Source organism: Chrysochloris asiatica, unplaced genomic scaffold (genome assembly GCF_000296735.1).
Source record: "Chrysochloris asiatica unplaced genomic scaffold, ChrAsi1.0 scaffold00062, whole genome shotgun sequence".
NCBI lineage: Eukaryota > Metazoa > Chordata > Mammalia > Afrosoricida > Chrysochloridae > Chrysochloris > Chrysochloris asiatica.
Window position 1 is genome coordinate 2,569,101 of NW_006408580.1, and position 9,057 is coordinate 2,578,157.

At 42.7% G+C, this 9,057-nt stretch overlaps 1 pseudogene; it reads left to right on the forward strand.

The window, feature by feature from the left end:
• The window catches only part of LOC102837463, a 41,705-nt pseudogene extending 36,109 nt beyond the window's left edge, over positions 1 to 5,596 (forward strand).
• The last annotated feature ends 3,461 nt before the right edge of the window (positions 5,597 to 9,057 follow it).

Consider the following 9,057-nt stretch of genomic DNA (forward strand, 5'->3'; position numbering starts at 1 on the left):
ATATGTTGTTGTTGTTGTTAAGTGCTGTTGAGTCAGTTCCAACTCATAGTGACCCTGTATAGGGTTTCTGAGGCTATAAATCTTTGTGGAAGCAGAAAGCCTCATCTTTCTCCCACGGAGTTGCTGGTGGGTTCAAACCACTGACCTGTGGTTCACACTCCAGGTTTATTCTACAGAGCACTAGACTCCTATATATATTTATGTTGTTGTTCAGTGCTGTTGAGTCAGTTCGAGCTCACAGCAACCCTGTATCGGGTTTCCAAGGAGCGACTGATGGATTTGAACCACTGACCTTATGGTTAGTAGTCCAGTGCTTATCCAACAGCATATTGGGTTCCATGTTGGGCTGCTAACTGCAAGGACAGCAGTTCGAATCCTCCAGCTACTCCACAGGAAAAAGGGGCTTTCTGCTTCTATAAAACTTTATAGCATTGGAAACTCTATACAGGGTTAAAACCCACTCCATGGCCACAACCATCATCACGACCACCTTGGCCACTCTGCAGGAGAAACATGAGGCTTTCTGCTCACTTGAAGGTTTAAAGCCTCAGAAACCTTGAGGGTTTCTATGAGTTGGAACCAATTTGATGGCACTTAACAACAACCTATATATATTTGGGATGTTTGAACCTTTGACCTTGTGGCTCAAACAGTGTACTATCCTGCAGAGTCACACAAGGACTCCAAAATTATTGTTGTTAGTCGAGTCAATTCTGGCTCATAAAGACCCTATTGGGGGCTTAAAAACTCATGGAAAAAATGGCATTCAAAGATAATAAAATGTTTTCAATAACTTTTTGAAACCCTCTCATATATATACATACAAAACCCATGTACACACAAACACACATACATACACACACACGCAAATGCATGAGGGAAAGTCAAAAAGTATTGCTATAAATTCATGTTGTTGCTAGGCGCTGTTGAATCAGTTCTGACTCATAGCAACTGTATGCACAACAGAACAAAACATTACCTAGTCCTGAGTGGTCCTTATAATTGTTATGCTTGAGCCCATTGCTGCTTCCATTGTGTCAACCCATCTCATTGGGAGTCTTCCTTATTTTCACTAACACTCCACTTTACCAAGTAGGCTGTCCTTCTCCTGGGACTGATCTCTCCTCTTGACAACATGTTGAAAGAAGGAGAAACAAAGTTTCACCATCCTAGCTTCTGAGGAGCATTCTGACTGTACTTCTTCCAAGCCAGATTTGTTTGTTCTTCTGGCAGTCCGTGGTAATTTCAGTATTCTTCTCTAACACCATAATTCAAATCCATTGATTCTTTATTCATTATCCAACTTTCACATGCATATGAAGCTACTGAAAATACCCTGGCTTGTGTCAGGTACACTTTATACCTCAAACTGTCTTTTTTGCTCTTGAACACTTTATAGAGGTCTTTTATGGCAGAGTTGCCTAATGCAATATGTTTTATTTCTTGACTGCTGCTTCCATAAGTGTTGATTATCGAACCAAACAAAACAAAGTCTTTGACAACTTCAATGTTTTCTCCTTTTATCAGGATATTATTTGTTAGTCCTGTTTTGAGGATTTAAATTTTCTTTACATTGAGATGCAGTCCATACTAAGGCTGGAGTCTTTGATCTTCATCAGTATTTTATTTCCTTTCCCTTCCAGTAAACAAGATTGTGTCATCTGCATATCACAGGTTGGTAATGAGTCTCCCGCCAATCCTGGTGCCACATTCTTCTTCATATAATACAGCTTCTTGAATTATTTGCTGAGATTGAATAAGTATGGTAAAAAGATACAACTCTGGTACACACCTTTCCTGATTCTATACCATTCAGAATCCCCTTGTTCTTTTCTAATAACTGTCTCTTGGTCTATGTACAGGGTCCTTATGAAGCATAATGTTGTCTGTGATACGATAATATCCATATGCTTACATGGTATTGTCAATATCCTCATATGCATGTCAAAGTTGAACAATGAATAAGGAATAACATAGAAGAATTAATGCATTTGAGTTATGGGATTGGAGAAGACTATTAAAAGTATCATGGACTGCCAGAAGAACAAACAAATCTGTGTTGGAAAAAGCACAGCCAGAGTGCTCCTTAGAAGCCAGGATGGTGAGACTTTGTCTTTCATACTTTGGACATATTATCAGGAGGGAGAAGTCCCTGGAGAAGGACAACATGCTTGGTAAAGTGAAGGGTTAGTAAAAAAGAGGAAGAGTCCCAAGATAGATGGATTGGCACAGTGGCAGGAGCAGTAGACGCAAGCGTATGATTGTAAGGATGGCACAGGACTGAACAGTGTTTCATTCTGTTTTACATAAGGTTGTGCATGACTCGAAACATTCTGTTGTGCATAAGGCTGTGCATGAGTTGCACCTAATAACAACAGCAGCAGCATATTATTCTCTTAAACAATATTGTAAATGAAATTGCTTCCCTAATTTCCCTTTTAGATTTCTCATTGCTGATGTATATAACCCCAACTGATTTTTGTTTATTGACTTTGTATTTTGTAACTGCAAAATTCTTCTTTTCGCTCTAGATATTATCTTGTTGGCTCCTTGGGATTATCTACAAATAGAATTATATCCATGAAAAGAGAGTATGTACTTCTTTTCCAATCTGAATACCTTTTATTGTCTTGTTGTTCTGACTAGGGCTTCTAATACAATATTGGATATAAGTTGCAAATATGGGCACCACTTATTCCTGATCTCAAGGAGAAGTCTTTCAGTCTTTCGCCATTGTATAATGTTGTCTGTTGGCTTATCATATATGCCCTGAATCATATTGAGGAATTTCCCTTCTGTTCCAATCTTCTTTAATATTTTCATCAAGAAAAGGTGTTGGATTTTTTTCAAATGTTTTCTCTTCAACCATAGAGATGATCATGTAGTTCTCTTTTCCTTTATTCTTTTGTTGTGGTGTATTTGGTTGATTGATTTTCTAATGATGAGCCATGCTTGCATTTCTGGAATAAATTACACTTGGTCATGTGCCGAGAACCTGCCTCGACATAGGTGTTTGGTTCACAAGGTGGGGATATCTGGCAACAATAAAGATATAGAAAGACACACAAGGACACAAAGAGAGAGACAAAGAGACACCCCGAAACTAGAGTGGATGTGGGACTGGCATCAGGCAGATCCTGCATTGCAAACATCTCAGCCATGAAGGCCGTAATATCCTGCATAGTAAACATCTTGGCTAAATAGTCAGTATGGTTGCAATGCTGGACTGAGCCCCCTGCATGCTGTAACGCACGCCTTGCTAGTCGTAATGCACCTGGATTCGTTCTGCGCCTCCGTTTTATTTAGGGGAGATACTTTACACAAAGCTGGGAGGGACTAAGACAAGGTACAGCTAACATACATAATTTTCCAGACATTCAGGCTTTACATTGTACTTCGCAGGTTCAAATCTCATGACCACAACTTGGTTTCTCAAGCTTAATTAACATACCTTTTAGCACCTAGCCTCAAATGGGGGAAGGAAAAGGAGGATTGGGAGGATTCCCATTGTGTCAGTTGCCCAGAACAGGTTCTTCAGGAAAAGAGATGCCTGGGTGAATAGGGCTGCACCTGGAAACACTTTAGGGAGGGTGTCCTTTTGTCCTTATAACAAAGACTCGGGAAGCCACCCAATTTACTTTGACTGAATTCTTTGAGGGAAGAACTATGCCTTTTTGGAATTTTACAGTCTCGGCTTTTAGGAAAATATTACATTTATCTGTGGATATCAGGGCTTCATGTATGAAATTAATAATAAACATAACTGAACAATAAGATGAAAGACAGTTTACTATGTCTGCTAGGTGGCTAGAGTCTGTTCCTCAGAGCCTGCGGCTTGTACAGTCTGCAACTCTTAGGCCCACAGGGCCTCGAACTCCTGACCGGGTCTGGACGGTCTGCAACAGTCATGTTGTTGTTGTTGTTGTTAAGTGCCGTCATGATGTATGACTCCATTAATATACTGTTGGATTCTGTTGACTAGATTTTTTGCATTATATTCAAAAGAGATATTGGACTGTAGTTTTCTTTTCTTATGGTGTCTCTGTCTGGTTTAGTATCAGGGTAAAGTTTGCTTCTTTGAATGAATTAGGGAGTAGTCCTTCTTTGTCTATCTTATTGGAAGAATTTAAACAGTATTGCTGTCAATAATTCTGTAAATAATTTTAGATTTCCCCCTAGATATCTGATCCAATACATTTATTTTATGAGATCGTTAATCACAGATTTCATCTCTTCATCTTTTGAAGAGACTTTCTATTTCCTCTTGAGTCACTTTGGGTAGGTTGTGTGCATCTAAGAATTTGTCAGTTTCATCTAGGCTATCCAGTTTGTTGCTGTACAACTAGTTGTTCATACCAGTCTGTCATAATTCCTTTTATTCCATCAGGTCAGTTGTAACATCCCCTCTTATTTTTATTTTGGTTATTTGAATGCTTGGTGCACTGTTTTGGGGTGGAGTATTTTGTGTCTGTTAAGTCTAGTTGATTTATATTGACATTTAGATGCTCTGTTTCCTTGTTGATTTTCTTTCTAGATGGTCTGTCCAATATTGAAATTTGTGTATCGAAATCTCCAACTATTATTATAGTCTTATGTATTTCTTCCTTCGACTCTATCAGTGTTTGCTCTATTTATTTGTTGTTGTTGTTAAGTGCCATCAAGTCCATTCCAACTCATAGTGATCCTGTATAGGGTTTGTGAGGAGCATCTGGTGAGCTTGAACAGCTGACCTAGCGGTTCAAACCAACCTTGCAGTCCAGCACATTAGGTACCACAATACTGGGTGCATATATATTTATGATTGTTAAGACTTCTTGTTTAATTTACCCTTTCATCACTAAATAATTTTCATCCTTATCAATTCTAATAAATTTTGTCTTAAATCCTACTTTGTCTTATATTAAAATTGCCATTCCAGTTCTCTTTTGGTTATTATTTGCATGGAATGTTTTTTCCCATCCCTGTACTTTCAACTAATTTGTGTCCTTTGGTTTAAGGTGTGTCTTTTATAAACAGCATATAGTTGGATCATGTTTTTTATCCAGACTTTCACTCTGTGCCTTTTGATTAAAACATTTAGTCCATGTAGATTCACTGTAGTTATTAGAAGTGACTTACTGGCAATCATGGGGAGGGATTAGGGAAAGAGGGAAAGTGGTGAGTAAGATTTAAGATGAGGAGGTAGCTGAGAGCTGGGAGGAGGCAGCAGACAGAAGGGAAATAGACAGATGGTTGGGAAAAAAACCTGAAGATTACACAAAAGGAGAAGAAGTCCAAATTTCCTCCCTGGGTGCCCATTGTGATTTAAGATAGACTTCCCATGATCCACATCTTCAAGAGGCCCACCAGCAATGGTGTGGTGAACAGCTCCAACTTTACCAGCAGGGTAGCTCTTTCAATCAAGTCCCTAGTGCAGCAGAAGGTGGAGTACACAGAGACCAGGAAACAGATCCTCGGCAGTGTCAGCCCTGAGGAAAAGCAGGAGAAGCCCATCATCTACAGGCCAACCAGGATCTCCCAGCCAGAAGATAGTAAGCAGCACAATAATGTAATCAGACAACTGCTAGGTCCTGATGGGTCACAAGGCTTCAAATAGCACAGATAACTATGGGCGAGAAAGGATGCCATGCTACTGCTGCTGCCATCACAGCCTCCTGGGTCATCTGCCACAGGTCGCACTGTTGTGGTAGACAGTTGGACTTGAGCATAGGATGACCTGACTTGCACTGTGATCCCCCCTCGCTCCATTCACTGTGACTTTGAACCCCCCATGCACTGTGACCTATCCCCACCCCTTCTTAATGATTGGCATGTCAACAAGGGCTGTCCCAAGTCAATGGGCATGGAAAGGGTGAGGGCTAGGGGAGGGTTGGGGTGACATACTATGGGCTCAAGAGTAGAATCAGACAGCACCACTTGGGATAAATCCAGTGCCAGCAATAACGATTTATCATGCTCATTAATTTGGGCTTGCAAAACACAGATGAAAACCTTCCCCTCAAGTGCATGTCTTTATCACTTAAAAAGCAAGTTCCATTTGAAAATATCCTTTCTTCCTCCCCGCCAGTTTTGTTTATGCAAATAATTTTATTTGCAAAGAAAAGTGTATGTTGGTTTTTTGGTTTTTTTTTTTTAGCAGCTCAATGAATTTTTAATTGAGAAATGTAGTTAGTGTGGTAGTCTACTTAAAAATGTTTCTGGGAAATTAACTAGAAACATTAGCCAATAGGATTTTGGTGAGCTTAGCTTCTTCTGTATGTCTACTGCCGCCCAGAAAAGAGGCAGGACTCTGCATCCCCAGGACAGATGATTACCCCATGCCTATACCTCTCTTCCTCCAGCTAATTCCCAGGGCATCTTGGTCCTGCCTGGAACTTGGGCTAGCTCTATAGGCCCAGAGAATCTGGGGAGGGTGCCCAACTCACCTCTAGGATTTTGGGAGAAAGGGAAAGGCAATAGAACCGATGTGGTTCCCTAGCCACCAGGCTTGCTACTTCCACAAGATAGCCCAATGTCAAAGTGTGATGCTCTACCCTCCTGGGCTCAAAAGTAAGGAATGTGAAACTTGTTCAGTATTTTGCTGTCACCTCAAGGAAATGTGGGAAAGACTGGTTCTAGAACACTAAATCTTCTGCTTGTGTCTCCAGGAGTTGATAGATCTTCCTCTTCCAGCAAGGCTTGAACTCTCCAGGATCTGTAGTGAGCACTCCATCTCTGTTGATGACTCCACCTCAGTAACTATACTTGGTACATTCCTTTTAAAATTAGTACTTTGGCAGCAAACCCTTCTGAATAAAGTCAGGAAAGAAGTTTTGCATTGCAAACATTGGTGAAGGCAGATTGCTTCTCAGAGGCCTAGGCTTCCCGACGTCCCCTTTTCCAGAGCAAGGGCCTGGAATGAAGACAGTTTTCCTCCATCTTGAGAGCCTGGAGATTAGCTTTGCCCTTGAGGCAGAAGAGGCTAAAGGGACAGCCACCCACAGCAGCTGTGGGTATGCTGTCTGGCTTCTGTCAGGCTGTCTGGCCCCTTCCTTTGCAGTGTGCCTTATCTCTCAGTCAACCAGGTGCCTCCTCACTCCCTACTAGTAGTTGGATTTTGAATTGGCTGGCGTGATGTTTTGCAATTAGGGTAGCTCATGATGGCAGTCAGGGTGGGAAGGTAGGTGTAGCCCAGTCACTCCACCTGTGGCTTGCCTGGCTTAGCCTTGCCCTGTGGGAATGGTAGGCCAGGCCTAGCTGACCACCTCCCACCACACCACCTGTAGGAAGACGAGCTAGCCAGTGAGTCAATAGAACAGCCTTAAAACTGTGTGAAGTCAGGAAATTGTGAGCAAGAGCTGGAACCGAGCAAGGTGGTTAGGTCATGCCCGCAGGTGTTCTGAGGGTGAATTACCTCCACGGGGGGCAAGGGAGACCATTGCTGGTATCTTTATAATTCCACTGCCCTGACCAAGTTTCTACATTCTAAAATGTGTAGTGTCAGCCATCCCTTACATAATAGTGGTCTTTGGCACAAGGTGAGACTGCCCCTTCAGTGGCAGAGGTAGGCCAAGTGAGACCAGAGGTATTGATTGCTCAACCATTGGGACCACCTGTTCCTTGGCCAAAGGGAGGACCCACTGAGAACTGTCTGCAGACTGAGGCTATGGCAAAGACTGGTGCACCCATCTCCCTCCAGCCAAAGATGGGGCTCTACCCACTGGGTGCCCGTCACACCCACCAGCAGTTGTGACCTGGCTTCTCAGATGAAGAAGTGACAGGCAGAAAAAGACAACAGGAACTGAGGATACTGTTGTGGGGAGAGTTGGGAGGGAAGATGGGAGAATGTTTGGATTTTGTTTTTGTTTTTGTTTTTTGTTTTTTCAGTTGTCTGTAGCTTTCCTTAATTGCTTTTTTTTTTTTTTTTTTAAAGTAAGCTGCAGGCTTGGCCCTAGAAAACCCCAGGGAGATTGAGGGCAGAAACTGAGGCTGCTGGTCCTTTATCTGCCTTCACAGTACTGTCCCCTTCCCCCAGCATCTCATCCCCAGGATCCAGGCCTCATACCTTCCAGCTAACCTCATCCCATGAGCCAATACTCTGATGTCAGCCTACAACCAAAGGAGCTCGGGGCTTGGGCCATGTGACCAACCCTCTGAACCCACTCAATCAGGGTGCTCCCTACCTGTAGTGAGGAGGCCACACCCTATCTGCTACTATCAGAACCTTCCAGAGCCCACCTGCCCTCCCCCCAGTCCTGCCTTGTTCTGCCTTGTCCCTGCTCTCTCCCATCTGGGACATCCAGCCTCCCTGGTGAGCAGAAACTCAAGAAACCTCTGGGGTCCTCTTTTCTGGACATGTGATCCCAGGTGTGCACATAAGCCCATTGGTTGTCTGCATTGAAGGAGGGAGGGCCACACCCCCTGCAGTCCTGCACTGCTAGTATCTCAGGCAGCTGCCTACTCCTACTACTCTTACCTCACCTGCCTCCTGGGTCGGCAGATTAATCATTTCATAAATTGTACTTTAAATACATGTTTTACTCTTCTCAAAAACAAAACAAAAAAGAAGTGACTTACATCTTCGTGACTTTTTGTTTTTTGGTCCCATCAAGTCGGTACCAATGCATAGTGATACTATGTACAACAGAATGAAACACTGCCCTATCCTAGGCCAACCTCACATTTGTTGCCACACTTAAGCCCACTGATGCTGCCACTTTGCCAATCCATCTCACTGGGGGTCTTCCTCTTTTTCTCTGACACTCCACCTAACCAAACATGAGCGACTGGTCCCTCCTGACAATATGTCCAAAGTATGAGAGACAAAGTTTGGCCATCCTGTCCTCCAAGAAGCACTCTGGCTGCACTTCTTCCAACACAGATCTGTTGGTTCTTTTGGCAGCCCATGGCAGCGGTCTTCCTTATTAACTGGCCAGCTTTCACATGAATATGAGGTTATTGAAAATACCATGGCTTGGGTCAGGCGCACCTTAGTCCTCAGGCTGACATCTTTGCTCTTCAACACTTGAAAAAGGTCTTGTGCAGCATTTGCCTAATGCAATACGTTATTTGATTTCT